We start from the raw sequence: 20,340 nt of genomic DNA, 5'->3' as shown, positions 1-20,340 counted from the left end.
ACACACACACACACACACAGAGGCAGCCTCTACAAGCTGTAAAAGGCAAGAAAATGAGTTCTTCCCTAGAGTCTGCAGAAAAAAATACAGCCCTACTGATGCCTTAGTGTCAGCCCAACAAGATTGTTTTGTAAAAAAATTAAAACAAACAAACAAAAGATCTATTTTGGACTTCTGCCTTCCAGTACTGTTAGATAATACACTTGTGTTGTTGTAAGTCACTAAGTTTGCAATAGTTCATTGCAGCAGCAAAAAGAGACTATTACAAACTGAATCACCTAATTTATTCAGATAGTTATTAATCTAAAAGTTTGTACATAAATGCACATTTCAATCATCTCTATATTGCTATAAAAATATCTGAGTCCCATTTCAAGTACATTAGAATCTCTGTGAATTGGCCACCTAAGGGACTGTAACAAACTGGTCAACATACCCAGGTGGTGAACATAAGGAACTAGGCCTACTGCACTGATACATACGTGTAGTGCATGTCCAGTCTATGAAAATTAGGTCAACTTAAGGAGGTCGTCAATGTAGGAAAGTGGTCAATTATGAAGGTTCTACTGTGATTTGGATGCTGTAGAGCAAATGTAGGGTCCTGTTATCTTATTATTTAAAGCTGATTTTAATGTGCTCCTCCTTTTGAAAATTACCGTAATCACTCCCCAAATATCTGCCCAGATGTGAAGAGCCAAATACCAGAGTCATTTGGTTACAGCTGCAAAAATCAAGGTGAGGAAGAACGAGACTGACGGGGGCTATGAAGACTTCAAGTTTTAAGCTAGTTTTTAGTGCTCAGTTTTAGGAAACTTGCAAGAGAACCCCTTGGGTAGAAGTTGTCTACTTGCTGTGATCATTAAACAATGTTACAGAAAGTTTCTGGTAGTATGTAATTATAAAAAATAATCTTCCTTGTCTTTGCATGAAGCAGATTATTGTCTTGCTTTATAGTAACTTTTAAGTTAAGACATTTTTAAAAAATTATGGGTGCACCATTTGTACATATTCTTCGAACCCCACTAAAATCATTTGAAGATTATTATCCAAAATGCTATTAACAAGCATAGAGTTCTGTGAAGTTCCTTTCTTGAATATCTTTTAGTCCATGCATTCAGTAACCTTGAGTTGTTCTTAGTATTACATCCTTCTTAGGTCAATACCCTAATGACATTTTTTCTTTAGTGATATGCAGTTTTAATACTTGTCAGTTCCTACTTCCTCTTCAGAAGGTTTTTCATATTAAAACTTCTTTGGCAGCTGGGAATTTTCAGGATAGCATAAATATATTTAGATGTCTTTATTGCATGGTTTCCTTTTTAAGGGAAAGAAAGGGAAGCAGAGCAGGAAGGATGGAAAAATGCCAATAAGAGGTTGTGAGGTAATTCTATCAGACTTCCTTTTGGTTCAAGTCCAGGAGCACAAGACTTAGTTGCCCTTCAATGCCGAAATCAATCATTCAGTCAGCCTATGACCTCAGTAGATCCTCAGTTGGACAGCTGGCATAGCCTCAGGAGTAGGACAATGAGGAATGGAACCTTTGGGTTGAGGGAATTAAATAGGATTCCTTGTGAAGACAGAAGACAAGGCTGAGTACATAAGAGCTTTGCTGAAAATGAGGATAACTGCAGTGATTAAACACTTGTTTTAGCTCATTACCACAGGGGAGTGACAATCCCAGTGGCAGCATATAAAACAGGGAAACTAGACCAAGTTAGAGCAATAGGAAAGCAGGCCTTCTGTATGCCAGCACCAAAGGAGCTTCTGTCATCACAATCTGCCTGTGACATGTAAGTGAGGTCACTTACATGAATAATGCATGATGGCTAAGAGGGAGGAAAACAAGCTTTCACATCCAGCTGAGGCCTGAGATTTTGCATTATATTAAAATATATTAGGGGAGAATGGCTTCCCTGTACCTTCATGAAATTGCTGTTACTAATGGCTCTCCTAGTCTCTGCTTCATTCAACTTCCTCTTTAATAGGCAGAACCCTCCCTGATTTAGCCCAGATATACAAATCCTATGTTTATAGACCATTAGTAAGCTATAGATTATGGAGCCAGAGCTCTGACTGTGAATGTCATTGCTCTGACAGTAGCTAGTGATGTGATCAGGCAGATCATTTAATATCTCTTTGAATGGACATAAAGACACCTAATCCTTTAGTGCCTTACAGACACATCAAGGATCAAATGAGATATGAATGACTATAAGAGCTCTTTAAAAATGTATAAGCCTATACATATGCAACATATGCAAGGTGTGATAGTTATTACTAATGAGGCTTCCTCATATGGACTAGATATGCCTCAATCTAAAAACACAGGAAACCTTCCAAATTAGGCGACGACGTCATGGATAAATGATTTATATATGGAAGCAGAGAAACAGGGCAATGTTGTCAGCACTTGCAAATTATCACCGTGTCAAGCATCAATGGCTAACCATTACTGTTGTTTTGTGTATTCGTAGGCTTGTTCTGGTGCTTCATGTAGGTAGAAACAGAATCTTAGGTTTAAATAACTGAGTAATTGCAATTCTTCTCAATGAATGCCACTTCCCCAGGAAGAGTATGTTCTTAATTTTTTTAAAGGGGGTAATGAATTTCTTTTCCTCAATAGGATAGAGTAACAGAGACCAGGTTAATCCTTCTACCTGCAACAGCGAATAGTTGTCTGTAAGATACTGGATATCTGGCAACAAAGACAGTAATCTCTGAGACAACTGAAGTGACCCCTACAATTGATCCAGCTTCCTGTCTGCATAGCATGTCCAGGACATGTCACAGGAAGGGGCAGCCAAGGAAGAGCCTGGTATACTCTTTGTGTTAAGATGGCACTTAAAATTCAGGGAAACCAAGACAGCTAGAGTTCACAGGCTAGAGTAATGAAAAGGGAAGAGCTGCATATATAGAGAATGCTAGAGATTGGCAGAGGGCCTCCCTTGGCTATTCCAAGGAATGCTGATTCACACTCATATATGATGAAATTACCCTAGGTTGGGAAATGAAACATCTGAAAAGACTAGACTTAATGTGGTTGGCACTCACATAGGGTTATAAATACTACCTATTCCCACAGGCTAGGCTGGAAAACCTCACAATTTATAGGGCATTGCATAGAGTAAGCGTAAGGTTCTTGACAGAATAGTGGGAAATAATTATCCCTAGACTGAGCACCACTCTGATCCTATCTAACAAATCTTGAGAGAAAGACCTTCTTAAGTATTAAACTATTTTCATGTAATTTAACATCCCCAAACAAAACTCAAAAAGATTTCTGGACATACAAAAATATTAACCACTCAACAAAGAAAAATTACAGTACTTAGCATCAAGTCAAAAATTATGAGCCGTACAAAGAAATAAGAAAATTCAATCTAAAATAGGACATCAATCAATCAAAATGGAATTGGATTGACATAGCTATTAGAATTAGCAGATAAGGGTACTAAGAGTTATTATAACTCTGTTCCACAGGATCAAAATCTTAAAGACCCAAATTGAACTTCTAGACATAAAAACTACTGTCTATATATATATATTTTTTTTTATTGTTGGGGATTCATTGAGGGTACAATAAGCCAGGTTACACTGATTGAAATTGTTAGGTAAAGTCCCTCTTGCAATCATGTCTTGCCCCCATAAAGTGTGAAACACACCAAGGACCCACACCCCTCCCTCTGTCCCTCTTTCTGCTTCCCCCCCCATAAACTTAATTGTCATTAATTGTCCTCATATCAAAATTGAGTACATAGGATTCATGCTTCTCCATTCTTGTGATGCTTTACTAAGAATAATGTCTTCCACTTCCATCCAGGTTGATACGAAGGATGTAAAATCTCCATTTTTTTTAATGGCTGAATAGTATTCCATGGTATACATATACCACAGCTTGTTAATCCATTCCTGGGTTGGTGGGCATTTAGGCTGTTTCCACATTTTGGCTATTGTAAAATGACCTGCAATAAACAGTCTAGTACAAGTGTCCTTATGATAAAACGATTTTTTTTCTTCTGGGTAGATGCCCAGTAATGGGATTGCAGGATCAAATGGGAGGTCTAGCTTGAGTGCTTTGAGGTTTCTCCATACTTCCTTCCAGAAAGGTTGTACTAGTTTGCAGTCCCACCAGCAGTATAAAAGTGTTCCCTTCTCTCCACATCCACGCCAGCATCTGCAGTTTTGAGATTTGTGATGTGGGCCATTCTCACTGGGGTTAGATGATATCTCAGGGTTGTTTTGATTTGCATTTCTCTAATATATAGAGATGATGAACATTTGTTCATGTGTTTGTTAGCCATTCATCTGTCATCTTTAGAGAAGGTTCTATTCATGTCTCTTGCCCATTGATGTATGGGATTGTTGGCTTTTTTCATGTGGATTAATTTGAGTTCTCTATAGATCCTAGTTATCAAGCTTATGTCTGATTGAAAATATGCAAATATCCTTTCCCATTGTGTAGGTTGTCTCTTTGCTTTGGTTATTGTCTCCTTAGATGTACAGAAGCTTTTCAGTTTAATGAAGTCCCATTGGTTTATTTTTGTGGTTGTTGCAATTGCCATGGCAGTCTTCTTCATGAAGTCTTCCCCCAGGCCAATATCTTCCAGTGTTTTTCCTATGCTTTCTTTGAGGATTTTTATTGTTTCATGCCTTAAATTTAAGTCCTTCATCCATCTTGAATCAATTCTTGTGAGTGGGGAAAGGTGTGGGTCCAGTTTCAGTCTTTTACATGTAGACATCCAGTTCTCCCAACACCATTTATTGAATAGGGAGTCTTTCCCCCAAGGTATGTTCTTGTCTGGTTTATCAAAGGTTAGGTGGTTGTAAGATGTTAGTTTCATTTCTTGGTTTTCAATTCAATTCCAAATGTCTATGTCTCTGTTTTTGTGCCAGTACCTTGCTGTCTTGAGCACTATGGCTTTGTAGTACAGACTAAAATCTGGTATGCTGATGCCCCCAGCTTTATTTTTGTTACAGAGAACTGCCTTAGCTATACGGGGTTTTTTCCAGTTCCATACAAAACGCAGAATCATTTTTTTCCAAATCTTGAAAGTACGAGGTTGGTATTTTGATAGGAATGGCATTGAATAGGTAGATTGCTTTGGGAAGTATAGACATTTTAACAATGTTGATTCTTCCCGTCCATGAGCATGGTATGTTCTTCCATTTGTTAATACCCTCTGCTATTTCCTTTCTGAGGATTTCATAGTTTTCATTATAGAGGTCCTTCACCTCCTTCGTTAGGTATATTCCTAGGTATTTCATTTTCTTCGAAATGATGGTGAAGGGAGTTATGTCCTTAATTAGCTTCTCATCTTGATTGTTATTGGTGTATACAAAGGCTACTGACTTGTGGACATTGATTTTATATCCTGAAACATTACTGTATTTTTTTGATGACTTCTAGGAGTCTTGTGGTTGAGTCTTTGGGGTTCTCTAAGTATAAGATCATGTCGTCAACAAAGAGGGAGAGTTTGACCTCCTCTGCTCCCATTTGGATTCCCTTTATTTCCTTGTCTTGCCTAATTGTATTGGCTAGAACTTCAGCACTATGTTGAATAGTAAAGGTGACAGAGGAACCTTGTCTGGTTCCAGTTCTAAGAGGAAAAGCTTTCAGTTTTACTCCATTCAGTAAAACATTGGCTGTGGGTTTGTCATAGATAGCTTCAATCAGTTTTAGAAATGTGCCACCTATGCCTATACTCTTCAGTGTTCTAATTAGAAAAGGATGCTGGATTTTATCAAATGCTTTTTCTGCATCTATTGAGAGGATCATGTGATCTTTATTTTTGCCTCTGTTAATATGGTGGATAACGTTTATGGACTTGCGTATGTTAAACCAGCCTTGCATCCCTGGGATGAAGCCTACTTGATCTTGATGAATGACTTTTTTGATGATAAGCTGTAATCTATTGGCTAGGATTTTGTTGAGAATTTTTGCATCTATATTCCTTTTTGTTTGGGTCTTTTCCTGTTTTTGATATCAGGTTGATTTTTGCTTCATTGAATGTGTTGGGGAAGATTACTTCTTCCTCAATTTTTTGAAATAATTTCTGCAGTACAGGAATAAGCTCTTCCTTGAAGGTTTGATAGAATTCTGGAGTGAAGCCATCTGGACCAGGGCATTTTTTGGTTGGAAGATTTTTTATTGTTTCTTTGATCTCAGTGCTTGAAATTGGTCTGTTCAGGAGCTCTATTTCTTCCTGGCTGAGTCTAGGGAGAGGGTGTGATTCCAAATATTGATCCATTTCCTTCACATTGTCAAATTTCTTGGCATAGAGTTTCTGGTAGTTTTCAGAGATGATCTCTTGTATCTCTGTGGGATGAGTTGTTATTTCCCCTTTATCATTTCTGATTGAGGTTACTAGAGATTTTACTTTTCTATTCCTCATTAGTCTGGCCAATGGTTTATCTATTTTTTTTTTTTTTCAAAAAACCAACTTGTTGTTTCATTAATTTTCTGAATGATTCTTTTGTTTTCAATTTCATTGATCTCTGATTTGATTTTGGATATTTCTTTTCTTCTACTGAGTTTAGGCTTAGATTGTTCTTACTTTTCCAATTCCATAAGATGGCTTGTGAGATTGTTGATGCACTCTCTTTCTGTTTTTTGAATGTAGGCATCTAAAGCGATGAATTTTTCTCTCAAAACTGCTTTTGCAGTATCCCACAGGTTTTGGTAACTTGTGTCTTCATTGTTGTTATGCTCAAGGAAGTTAATGATTTCCTGTTTTATTTCTTCCTGCACCCATCTGTTATTCAACAGAAGATTGTTTAATTTCCATGCCTTTGGGTGGGGTCGAGCATTTTTGTTAGAGTTGAGTTCCACCTTTAGTGCCTTATGGTCTGAGAAGATACAAGGTAAAATTTCAGTTCTTTTGATTCTGTTGATATTTGTTTTGTGTCCCAGGACATGATCAATTTTGGAGAATGTTCATGGGGTGATGAGAAGAATGTATATTCTTTATCTTTGGGGTGGAGTGTTCTATATGTGTCTATCAAGCACAGTTGTTCTAGGGTCTCATTTAAATCTCTTATGTCTTTGTTTAATTTCTGTTTAGAGGATGCGTCCAGCTCTGTAAGAGGAGTGTTAAAGTCCCCTGTTATGATGGTATTATCAGATATCATATTGCTCAGACTGAGTAAGGTCTGTTTCAAGAAACTGGGAGCATTTAAATTGGGTGTGTAAATATTTAGAATTGAAACGTCTTCTTGTACTTTTCCCTTGACCAATATAAAGTGACCATCTTTGTCTTTTTTGACTTCAGTTGCTTTAAGTCCACATGTATCTGGAAATAAGATTGCAACTCCTCTTTTCTTCTGAATGCCATTTGCCTGAAAAATTGTCTTCCAACCCTTGACTCGGAGTTTTAATTTGTCTTTTGAAGCCAGGTGTGTTTCTTGCAGACAGCAAATGGATGTTTTGTGTTTTTTTTTTTTTTTTAATCCAGTCAGCCAATCTATGTCTCTTCAGTGGGGTGTTCAAGCCATTAACATTTATTGAGATAATTGATTAGTGTGGTAGTATTCTATTCATCTTATTTGGTGAGAGTCCATTGCTTAGTTTTATCTTTTGCATCAGTGTGGAGGTTAGGTTCTGTCCTTTAATTTCTGAGTTCTTACTTTGGTGCTGATCCATTGTGGTGGTCAGTGTGCAGAACAGGTTGAAGTATTTCCTGTAGAGCTGGTCTTGCTGTGGCAAATTTCCTCAATGTTTGTATATCCATAAATGATTTGATTTCTCCGTCAGTTTTTAAGCTTAGCTTAGCAGGGTACAGAATTCTGGGCTGGAAATTGTTCTGTTTAAGTAGATTAAAGGTAGATGACCATTGTCTTCTTGCTTGGAAAATTTCATTAGAGAAGTCTGCGGTGACTCTGATGGATTTGCCCCTGTAGGTCAACCGGCGCTTACTCCTGGCAGCTTGCAGAATCTTTTCTTTTGTCTTGACTTTGGACAGGTTCATCACAATGTGTCTTGGAGAAGCTCAGTTAGAGTTGAGGCGACCTGGGGTCTGATATCCCTCTGAAAGCAGTGTGTCAGAATCTTTGGGGATATTTGGGAAATTTTCTTTTATAATATTCTCTAGTATGGCTTCCATTCCTCTGGGGCATTCTTCTTCTCCTTCTAGGATTCCTATAACTCATATGTTGGAACGCTTAATAAAGTCCCATAATTCTGACAGTGAGTGTTCTGCTTTCTCTCTCTTCTTTTCTGCCTCTTTTACTATCTGAATTATGTCAAGAACTTTGTCTTCTACCTCTGAAATTCTTTCTTCTGCATGGTCTAACCTGTTGCTGATATATTCCATTGCACCTTTAAGTTCCCTAATTGACTGTTTCAGTTCCTTCATCTCTGCTATATCCTTTTTATATTCTTTATATCGTTCATCTCTTATTTGATTCTGTTTTTGGATTTCCTTTTGGTTATTTTCCACTTTATTAGCAGTTTCCTTCATTGTTTCCATCATTTCTTTCATTGTTTTCAACATGTATATTCTAAATTCCCTTTCTGTCATTCGTAACATTTCTTTATAGATGGAATCATCTGCAGTAGCTACCTCATGGTCCCTTGGTGGGGTTGTTCTGGACTGGTTCTTCATGTTGCCTGGAGTTTTCTGCTGATTCTTCCTCATGAGTGATTTCTTTTATCTGTTTCCTTGCCCTAATTTTCCTTTCACTTCCTCTTGCTCTTTAAGTTCTTATGCCTGTGGACTAAGGGTTACGGGACCAGAAGGGTGAGAAGGATGAAGAGCAAAAAAGGAATGAACGAAAGGAGGACTGAGTGATAAGAAAAAAAAAATAAAAACATTGAAATGAGAGGGGGTGGGTAAAAGGAATGTTGACAAAAAGAAGAGAGTCACAGAAAGATGGAGACAGAGAAATATAGGTGTACAGTAGGGTACTTTGACACAACCTTAAAAAAACCCCACCTTCTGGGGGTGCCCAGTTGGGTGGTTCCCTTGAGGTCAGCAGCTCTTTGCTAACCTGATCAGACACAGTACCACACCTCCACCAAGTAGAGAGGAAAGACAAAAATGCTATAAATCAAACCAAAACAAGCAAACAGAAAACTTTACGGGATAAAATTGGGTGAAAAACCAAATAATAGCAGTAGAAACACTAGCAAAAATGAAGTTCTATTTATTGAAAAAGGCAACAATGGCAAATTATAATTAAACTAGAAAAATTGAGAAAGAAAAAGGATCTGTATGGAAAAGGTTGAAATTAAAAAACAAAACAACATCAACAACATCAAAATAAAGCAAAAAAAAACAACCAAACCCCCCCCCCAAAAAAAAAAACACAACCAAAAACAAAGCAGTATGTATATGTTATTGAATATTGTCTGGGCAACACGTGGTCTTCTGGGGTATGAGATGTTAATCACAGTTCTGATACGACTGGAGGCTGCTGATTTCTCAAACCCCAGCAGGTAGACACCCTAAATCTCTCTTCAGCCCACTTAAAAGGCACTTTGAACTTGTAAACTTGCTGAGCAGAAGCTTTCCCAGGAAAGTGCTTGTCGCTGGAATCACTGCTGAAGTGGCTATCCACTTACTCAGTGTGCCAAAACCGGTCTCAGTCTGCCCCTGAGAGTTAGGGCTGCAAGGTGGCTCAGACCCCATCCTTAGGCTACTTGGTCGCTGGGTTACCAGCTTCCACCCGATTCTAGCTCTACAACCCTGAGGGCGGAGCTTGCCAGGGCATATCGCTCACAATGGCTCCCTGTGACCCACAGCCAAACACTATTAGCTCCGTCTGGCTCAGTGGCTCAGACTGGGGCCCTAGACAACAGCCAAAGTTCTCCGCACTCCCACTCAGGCTCTCCCCAAGGCAGTTCAACTGAGTGCCAAGTCCAAAGACACCAAAACAGTTCACAGGTAAGGCCTTTCTTGTTTGCAGTCTCGCTGTTACTGAACTTACAGTTGCGGGCGGGTTTAGACAGATTGAACACGTGAGACCACTTGCCATTTTTCCACTGTTTTAGTCCTCCTCTTTAGTCCAGAAGTCTCTCGCTGACTCCCTGTATCCTCACAGGGGTGATGATAGGCAGATCCCACCAGCCAGAGATGCCTGGAGTCCTATCTCCCCAGACTCACGGTGCCCAGATGCAAGGAAGCTGTTACTCGGCCGCCATCTTGCTCCGCCTCCTACTGTCTATATCTTAAAATGCACTGAATGAGATTGATTACAGGTTAGAAGGAAATATAAGTGAACTTGAAGATAAAGCAATACCAACTAGCCAAAATGAAGCACAGCAAGAAGAAAGAATAACATGGAAAGAAACAGTGTATCAGTGAGCTATCAGATTCCTACCGGCACTTGAATATATATAATTAAAATATCTAAATAAGGTTGTAATTATATCTATGTGTGTGTGTGTAAAAAATCGCAAGCTCTAAACGAGATAGGGAGGTAAGCAATATTTGAAGAAATAGTAGCCCAAAATGTTTCAAATTTCATGAAGAGTAAAATCCCCCGGATCTAAGAAGGTCAACAAATCCTAAGTACAAGGAGCATGACAAAAATGATATCAACACATATTATAATAAAATTATTTTAAACCAGTGATAAAGAGAGAATATTGAAACTATCCAGATGGGAGAATAAAATCGTATTATATACAGAGCCGCAAAGGTAAAGTGGCAGCAGATTTTTCATCAGAAACCATGAAAACAAAAAGAAGCAGAGAAACATCTTTAAAGTACTAAAAGAAAACAATAATCACCATGATAGTCTTTATTTTTATACCCTGTGAAACTACCTTTCAAAAACAAAGGCAAAATAAAGACCTTTTCAGACATACAAAAGCTCAAAGAATTCATCATCGGCAAGCTCTTACTATAAGCAATGTTAAAAGAAGTACTGTAAGAAGAAAGAATATTCTGGGCACTGTGGTTTATGCCTATAATCCTAACTCTCTGGGAGGAGGAGGCTGGTGGATTGCTTGAGCTCAGAAGTTAGAGACCAGCCTGAGCAAGAGCAAGACCTTGTCTTTACTAAAAATGAAAAAGTAGCTGGGCGTTGCGGCAGGTGCCTTAGTCCTTAGTCCTTATTATTTAGTATTTAGTACCTAGAAGGCTGAGGCAAGAGGATTATTTAAGCCCAAGAGTTTGAGGTTGCTGTGTGCCATGATGATGCAATGGCACTTGATCAAGGGCTGTAAAGTGAGAGTCTGTCAAAACAGAAGTAAAAGAAAAAGAAGAAGAAATAATATGATACAATGGAAATATGGATCTATGCAAAGGAATTAAGAGCACCAGAAATGGCAACTATAGGATAATTACATAAGATATTTTTCTAAGTATTTAAATCTCTCAAATATAATTGACTAAACAAAATTTATAACAAAACATACTGTGGAGTTTATAACATATATAAAAGTGGAATGCATGACAACAATACAAAGGTCAGGATGGGAGAAATTGACGTAGGAAATTGTTAAATTTTTATATTCTACACAAAGTGACATGATATTGCTTGAAGGTAAGTTTAAATATGTATAGTATAAAACCTAAATCAATAACTAAAATGAAAACATAAAAATTCTATCTGCTAAGACAACAAAAGAGGCAAAATGGAATCATTAAAAAAATATTCAATGAATCCAAAAGAAGGTAGAAAGAGAAAAAAGAGAACAAAGAACTTATGGACAAATGAAGAACAAACAGCAAGATGACACTCAAGCCTAATGATATCATATTATCACATTAAATTGAGATATTTCAAGCACTTTAAAAGCAGATATTGTCAGGTTGACTAAGAAAACAGACTCAATAATTATATGAGCAATTATATAAATATATAATTATATAAAGCAAGAAATATGTTTTAAATCAAATAGGTTATAAATAAACAATGCAGAAAAGAATACCTTGCTAACTACATAGCATGCTAATCAATAGATAGCTGAGTGGCTATATTACTTTCAAGGTAGATTTCAGAGCAAAGACTTCCAGAGAGGGAGACAAACATACCCACTAGAGAGAATATCAGAAACTCTGTTTTAATTTATTCAATGATCCCTCACCATGTTTCTCCCACAGGATCTTGCATATAGTTGACATTCAAGAAAGATCTTGTTTTACAAGGGGCCACAATTTTGTTTTCCTTTATTTCCTCATAGCTCTTTGCTTTCACTGCAGCACTGTTGTTTGGTCAGCTGTTTTAGAGTAAGGTTTCTTTTTCACTTGTTATGTTCCTAAGCTTCCTATAGGGCTGTATGGGAGAAGGATGAGTGCTGAAGAGAGGGATGTTTCTAGCCTCCTTTCTATTTACTATGCCTTTGCTCTGTCTCCTTTCTCCTTTTCTGAACCTCACTTTCTCTACTGGTCATATAACCTCTTTTATCTGCTCTGCTTTTATTTTTTATTAATTTTTTTTTTAGAGACAGAGTTTTACTTTGTTGCCCTTGGTAGAGTGCTGTGGCATCAAAGCTCACAGCAACCTCCAGCTCTTGGGCTTAGGTGATTCTCTTGCCTCAGTCTCCTGAGTAGCTGGGACTACAGGTGCCTGCCACAATGTCTGGCTATTTTTTTTTTTTTTGTTGTTGTTGTTGTTGCAATTTTGCCAGGGTCGGGTTTGAACCCACCACCCTCAGTATATAGGGCCAGTGCACTACCCACTGAGCCACAGGGGCTGCCCTGCTCTGCTTTTAAAATCATAGTTCCTTCTTTTCTTCCTCTAGGTATCTGAAAGTTCCTTTTGGTTTTATTCTTTTCTGATCATCTTTCACTTTCTCCATTCATTGAATTCTTTGTTTACTTCATCAAAAGGATCAGACCATTTCATCTGTTGTTGTCAGCAGGAATAGTGATGAAGTGCACAATCTAGAATAGACCATTGATATTTAGGTATATTACACACACACACACAAACACACACCACACACACACAAATGAATTTGTTAAGGAACACATTGGGTGCCTCTAGGGGGAGTATTTAAAAAATATCCATTTCACTGTGTGTTTTTTTTTAATTTTTTTTTTGTAGAGACAGAGTCTCACCTTATGGCCCTGGGTAGACTGCCGTGGCATCACACAGCTCACAGCAACCTCCAACTCCTGGGCTTAAGCGATTTTCTTGCCTCAGCCTCCCAAGTAGCTGGGACTACGGGCGCCCGCCACAATGCCCGGCCATTTTTCTGTTGCAGTTCGGCCGGGGCCGGGTTTGAACCCGCCACCCTCGGCATATGGGGCCAGCGCCCCACCGACTGAGCCACAGGCGCCGCCCTGTGTGTTGTTTTTTTTTTTAATGCTGTATTTCTAATTCATTAATGTTACTAACTCTTCCTGTATTTACATAGGCTAGTCCCAAATACTGACATGCAAGGCATGAATTGCCTATGACTTTTAATCAAAACCTCACCATTTCCTTTCCTTCTTCTAATCAACCCATTTTAAAACTTTAAGGTAATAAATAATACTATATATCACTTTCTTTTTATATAGGATTTACTTAATGGTATAGACAGCCAAGCTCCTCCATCTCAGCCAATAGGTTAACCAGTGACATTTGCCCAGGTTGTCAGGTCAATTTAATTCTTCCATTTTGCAAATAACCTTGCCATTTACACAGGTTGACTGATTCACAGGCTATAATAGCCAAGGGGGTGATTACTTGCATTTGAATTTTTAAAATGCAAACATAAGGCTTTAAAAGGTAACATGAGACATGAAAAGCTTTCCAAGTGCTAAGTGCAGAGTGGCTCTCTCATATACTTCTAATGGCCCTAAACACTTTTGTTTCATTAAATGAAAAGGGGTGAGTCCTAAAATGTTCTTTCACTGCCTCTCAAAATACAAATGAAAATTCTGGGCTTAATGACTTTTCACTTATAGTGCAATTCAGCTGGAGGAAAAAAAAATATGTAAGAGGATTTCATTGTAAATAAAATGAATCACTTATAATTGTTTAAAGGAAACAGAAACGAAAAGACCTTACTATAAACAAAGACCAAAAAATGGCTGTAAAGATGACCTAGTTTTATTGCAAGTGTTTATAGCAAAGTTATAGAACACATGTACTGTTCTGAATGCAGACATAAAGAGCAAGAGCCATTAATTTTCCATTAACCTGGTGGCTTCTTAGGTGTATCATTAATGATTTATAGTTATCTATATCTCCCTGTACTTCAAAAATTGGGAAAAATGCCTGAGTTATTCAGAATCTAAAGTGGTTCATATGAACTCTGCAAAAATTGAGGCAAAAACGGTTTTGACTAATGTCAAAATAATAAGTGCTTTAGTTCTCCATTCACCATATATGTGTAGGCAGTTTTAGAGAGAACTGTACAAAATTCATTTCTGGACACATTAGTGGACTTGGAATATGCATTTTAACATTTAACATAAAAATGTCATCTAGTTTTACATTAAAGTGCTATCAAAAATTCTAACTCTAAAGAGAAAAATAAAATACTCTCATTTTATTTATGTAAAATAATTAAGACAACTGAAAAATCAATTCCTTTTTTTTTTGAGTTAGAGAAAGTCTCTAGGCTGTTTCATGAAATTAGAAATTGTTCCAGAAACATAGTAAGGATGGAAATCAGAATATGTGCCTGGAAAAAGAGAAATCATTGCATTCCTAGTTTATCCACCAAGGGTCCTATCTCTCTGGATTTAATATTCTTAATCTGTACACATGAGGGATGTGATGGGGAATGAGGAAGATTTAAGGAGATAATATGGAAAAACCCTTGATACCTTGTAGTGTTCAGTAAATGATATTACTCTTATGTATCTGAGGTAGAAAGATTACAATAAGCTTCAGAAACACTGCTTTATTTGATCCTAAATACTTTCATTCTTCTGTGCTGAAATGGTACAAGCATGACTGGGTGTAAGTGAGAGATGAATAATAATGAAGCTTTCCCCTAGAAACCCTTTCTCTTACCTGCTCTTCAATAATAGAGCACGTAGCTTAAAAATATTTATTTAGGTTTTCTCTGTAAGGCAGTGGTTCTCAACCTTCCTAATGCTGCGACCCTTTAATACAGTTCCTGTGGGTCACGACCCACAGGTTGAGAACCACTGCTGTAAGGAATGCAGGTGTATTTCCCAGTTTATACAGCCTTTATTAATCCTTTCTTACTGCCATGTCTGACTTGGTAGATTTTGTTTGATTTCTTCTCACATCTGTGTAATTTTTCAGTTCTTTATTGGAACACCTTTTTTTAATATTTTTATTTTTTTATGTGGGATCTGTGAGAGTATGGAAAATAGAAATGCCTTTGTTTGCTGAAATGTACTGTTGAAAATCACTTATTCAATGTAGCTCTTGTATAATTATTTATGCTTCTATTACAGCTTTTATAGTAGCACATCTCAAGTCCTAATCATTTGTGTATATGTACAAATTCTCCATTAGTTTGTAGTATCTTTGGAGGCAATGTTGGTGTCTTATTCACTTTTGTGACTTGGGAGCTTACCACATTACCAAATGCACAGTAGATATTCAACAAATATATGTTGATTCATTAATTTACAAAAACACTCTAATCTAAGGGATGCTCTTATATGTGTTTACCCATCTAAACAGACATTAAGGAGAATGGCAACGTTGAGTACTGAAAACAAGAACTGGGTGGTTGTAGTGTTAGTATCACTGTCATTATTATTTTTAATGGCAGCCAAGTTTAAATTGGTCAATCTTCCTGAAATGCATTGAGAAAATTCTTAAATATTTTAATGCCTTTCGACCCTTCACTTATAGGATCTTTTCTTGATTATTTAAAACAATTTAGCAGTGGGGATAATAGTTAAATACATTATGCAGCTACTGTAAAACAATGGTGCAGAAACAAATTTATTACGATAGAAAGATATTCCCTATACACTTAATTGAGGAAAAATAGTTTACAAATAATATAATCCCATTATTATATACCTACTTATCTTTGTCTGTACCTATCTATTTTATATATATATATATCTTCCTCAGTCTATACTTACCTATTATATATACTTATATAAACAATAAAATATAATATATATAATGAATGGTCATATACCAGAATATTAAAAGCATTTTTATTGGGTGGTAAATTTACATGTTTTTAATTTTATTTTTTTCCTTCTGATTACAGTCTTCTAATTTTTATGAAATGAACATGCAGTACTTGTGTTAAATTTGTTTCTAAATAAATATAGGAAGATAGAGAAATGCTTGAACAAATGAATAATTACAAAATACTTATTAATAATTTCATGCTGATTCCATCCTGGAGGGATCAGCCCCAAGCCACTGAAGTGCAAATGAGGATATGAATTTTAAAGAGGGTGACAGAGGTCATCCTAATTTTTCTATTTAAAAGAGAATTGACATGGAAATAAGACCTCTTTTTTTCGTTTTGGATAAGTAAAACTTTACAAGAATATATATACGTGTGTGTGTGTATGCATATATATGGCAAAAATGTTAGTAAGCATATACTTAGTTTATTAAAAATATGATTTCTTTTTCATTTGAAAATATACAGTGATTTAAAAAAGAAAAATATCTTCAAGTAACCAGGTTGTCTAATTTTTTTCTGTAGTGAATGCTTCTTTTTTGTCCTGAAGATATGAAAATATGCTTTTAATATCAGAATATTTATGTAACAACAATCAGCATGGCGATTTGACTATGACCTACTCAGAATATATATTCTTTGAATATATATATATTCAGCCTACTGATATCTTTGTAATGATTTGAGAACTGTAGTTAAGCTTATGACATTGCCACATTTCTTCATTAAAAGATAGAACTACACTATTTCATTTTCCAGAAATACCACAAAATAAGTGTTTTAGAATGTTAGCATCTCCATTAAAGGCAGATTTGCATTAGTTCTTAAAACATGAGTGTCAAAGAAACATAATTATTACTGCCTGAAGGGAGATAGTTTATGATAAGGGAAAAATGGATGACACTTGTAATGATAAGAAATGGAAGTAAAGAAGAATGATATAATTGGAGTCTTGCTTGAAAATGTATCTGTTGTGTAGAGGACAGTATAAACTACGTCCATTTTGGTTTAACCCAGGGAATTTTATTATAATGGTGATTTGCCCATGTAATAGCTCCATGATAAGAGATTTCAAGGTTAAATTTCTATTTGGAAAAACATAAATTTAGAGTATACCAGGCCCTTTCTTCACTTTGTTTCCTTTCATCTTTTCCTTTCTCATTGTCCTTTCTATTTCCCTAGGGTTTGATAATGCTGGCATTAGCACCAATGATTATGGAGATTACAACAACTATTGATAATGCTGGGTACATTAATTTTTATTTTCACATGCACTGCACCAGGAAGGATCACCAGGCTTATAAATCAGATCTATAGAAACACTTAGGCTTGAAACTATCACATAATCAAGGCAAATGTATTTCTTTCTTGAATTATCAAAATTAGCAGAATGATTATCTTGCTTTATTATTTTTATGGTACTATCTTCAGTTGGTTCTTGTTTAATTTTTTTTACATTTGTTCTTGGTGTCATCTTTCTCTTGCTACTAAAATGAAAGCTTCATGAATATAATACAAGGAATTTGTCTCATCCTCTGTTGTATTCCCAGTACTTGGAAACTTCCTGACACAGAAGAGGCACTCAATAAATTTCTGTTAAATTATGGTGATTTTTTAATGCTTTTTATGGCTAGTAGTAAGGCTATATTTATGTTTGTGATTAGACCTTTTAAAGGTTGATCAATTGGGCGGCACCTGTGGCTCAAAGGAGTAGGGCGCTAGCCCCATATGCCAAAGGTGGCGGGTTCAAACCCAGCCCCAGCCAAAAACTGCAAAAAAAAAAAAAAAGGTTAATCAATATGTTTACACTATGATTACTTTTAAATTGCAAATCTATTGAAATTGTTAGTCTATCCCATTTAATAATAGTCAGGATGGGCGGTGCCTGTGGCTCAGTGAGGAGGGTGCTGGCCCCAGACACCAAGGGTGGCAGTTTCAAACCTGGCCCAGCCAAACTGCAACAACAACAAAAAAATAGATGGGTGCTTGCTTTGGCAGCACATACGCTGGAATGATACAGAGAAGATTAGCATGGCCCCTGAGCAAGGATGACATGCAAATTCGTGAAGCGTTCCATATTTTTAATTTCTCCTGTGGGGGAAAATAAAATAGCTGGGAGTTGTGGCGGGTGCCTGTGGTCCCAGCTACTTGGGAGACTGAGGCAAGAGAATCACCTAAGCCCAGGAGCTGGATGTTGCTGTGAGCTGTGACGCCATTACACTCTACCAAGAGCGATAAAGTGAGACTCTGTCTCTAAAAAAAATTAATAATTATAATAATAGCTCAGGTTATAAGAAAATGGGGTAAAGTTATTAAAGTTTGTGTTCTAGTTCCTTTCACCAAATATTTGTTAAAAACTATGTTTTTCTTCCTATGCTAACTGCTGGAGATAGAAGAATGAACAAAACACAGTCATTGATCTAAAGACATTCATAGTCTAAAAGATACACATGTAATGACATGGTTTTGAGGCAGTGCACTATGTTTGAAAAGAGAGGTATTCCTAGAGGGCCATAGGAGTACAAAAGAGGGTGTGACTAACTCTGAGTCTAAGGATTTGGAATTAACATAAATGAGATATAATTCTCTGTTCTTAAGGCACTCACAGTTAAACAAAGAAGAAGATAGAAACATAACTATAATGTAGTGTACAATCTATTATATTTGAGATATAAATCAACAGCTATGCCCATATCAGGGAAATAAAAGTTCTGCCTAAGGATTTAGGAGAAGGTTTTATGGAACAGTTAATATATACATTGGGTCCTAGATTCACTGGGCACAATAGAATTAGAGGGTAGAATAGGGATGAAGCATAAGAAAATGCATATTGGCTTGGTGCCTGTAGCTCAGAGGTTAGGCAACAGCCACATACACTGAGGCAGGCGGGTTTAAACCTGGCCCAGGCCTGCTAAACAACAATGACAACTGCAGTGAAAAAATAGCCGGGCATAGTATTGAGTGCCTAAAGTCCAAGCTACTTGGGAGGCTGAGGCAAGAGAATTGCTTAAGCCCAGGAGTTTGAGGTTACTGTGATCTGTGATGCCATGGTGTTCTACTGAGGGTGACATAGTGAGACTCTGTCTCAAAAAAAAATGCATAGAAGTTACAATAGCTAAGTGAGGTAGAAGAGAAGGGAGATGAAAAAAGTTAAAGCTAGAAGGGTAGAAGCCACATTATGAAGGCTGTGGAATGCTATGCTAAGGACTTTGTACATTATAAAGCAAATAATCAAGGTATTGAAAATTTAGATCTCCCTGTTTCTGTCTGGTTTCAGTTTTGTGGGTTGACTTTGATGATGTTCATACTAAGTTGATGTATCTCTGTGAAATAAAATTTATACCACTAAAGCACATAGTACTGTTTAAAAGCCAATTCATTAATTTACAAAGATAACTTTCTCTGCCAAAAGGATTGGAATATTTGTGCTCACCTCCCACTTGGGAAATCACAATAGGGGTACAAAAATGAAAAGATAAAGGGATCTGTTGTCATTAAGGTAATAAATTTGTGATAACTAAGTGAAATAAGTACTCTTCTTATTCTTACAGGGGTGCATTGGCACACAGACCCAGCAGGTCTAGTCACAATGTGATTAGAGACCTGATTTGGCTTTGGACTGAGTTAAATTATGTGGGCCTCTGTATCCGATACCCCTCTGGCACCTAATTCAAGATTCTGCATTGCAAAGGCTTTCAAACATTAGAAACTCTCAGTGCTTTGTGTAGAAAATTCCCAGTAGGGCTATGAGCAGATCCAGGGTATTCATTCATCAATAATTTTAGTTTTATTCTCAATATAACATTGTGCTTTAAAGTAATAAAAATGAAATATCAAGCAAATAATGGATAATCTACACCATAGCCAAAACATTTATCTTTGATTTTGAAGTGTAAAAACCAGAATTTATCTATAATAGCATTGAATTAAGTACCTAAAACTGAAATCAATATGTCAAAAATTAAACATAGCACGAAAAGTAAATTCAATAATTCCAACTAAAGTCAAATTACAGAATATGTACAGGGCACTGGAAAATAACTAGTCTAGGGGTAATTAAGAGAGAGAGGCAGACAAGAGATGGAGAGAAAGAGAAGAGAGAAAAGTGAGTTGGAGGTAAGAAGAGTCATATTTAAATGAGGAGATATAAACTTCTCAACCTTGTCATAAACCAGATAATAGAAGTTATTTCAAAAATGGCCATTGAAACAATAGTGTTGTGGCTAATACAGATAGATTTTTTTTTTGTTGTTCATTCTGTCTGCCTCTTTTCAAAAAATACAATTGGAGGTGCAATTGTATCACTGAAAGGATGAGGGGGTATT

The 20,340-nt window shown here is 36.6% G+C and overlaps 1 pseudogene; it reads left to right on the top strand.

Annotated features, from left to right (window-relative positions):
* The first annotated feature begins 17,997 nt into the window (after positions 1-17,997).
* Positions 17,998-18,098, top strand: LOC128578715 (uncharacterized; annotated as a pseudogene).
* The last annotated feature ends 2,242 nt before the right edge of the window (positions 18,099-20,340 follow it).

Source organism: Nycticebus coucang, chromosome X (assembly GCF_027406575.1).
Source record: "Nycticebus coucang isolate mNycCou1 chromosome X, mNycCou1.pri, whole genome shotgun sequence".
Classification (NCBI taxonomy): Eukaryota; Metazoa; Chordata; class Mammalia; order Primates; family Lorisidae; genus Nycticebus; species Nycticebus coucang.
The sequence above is the reverse complement of the archived record's forward strand: the minus strand, read 5'-3'. Positions and strand labels throughout refer to the sequence as shown.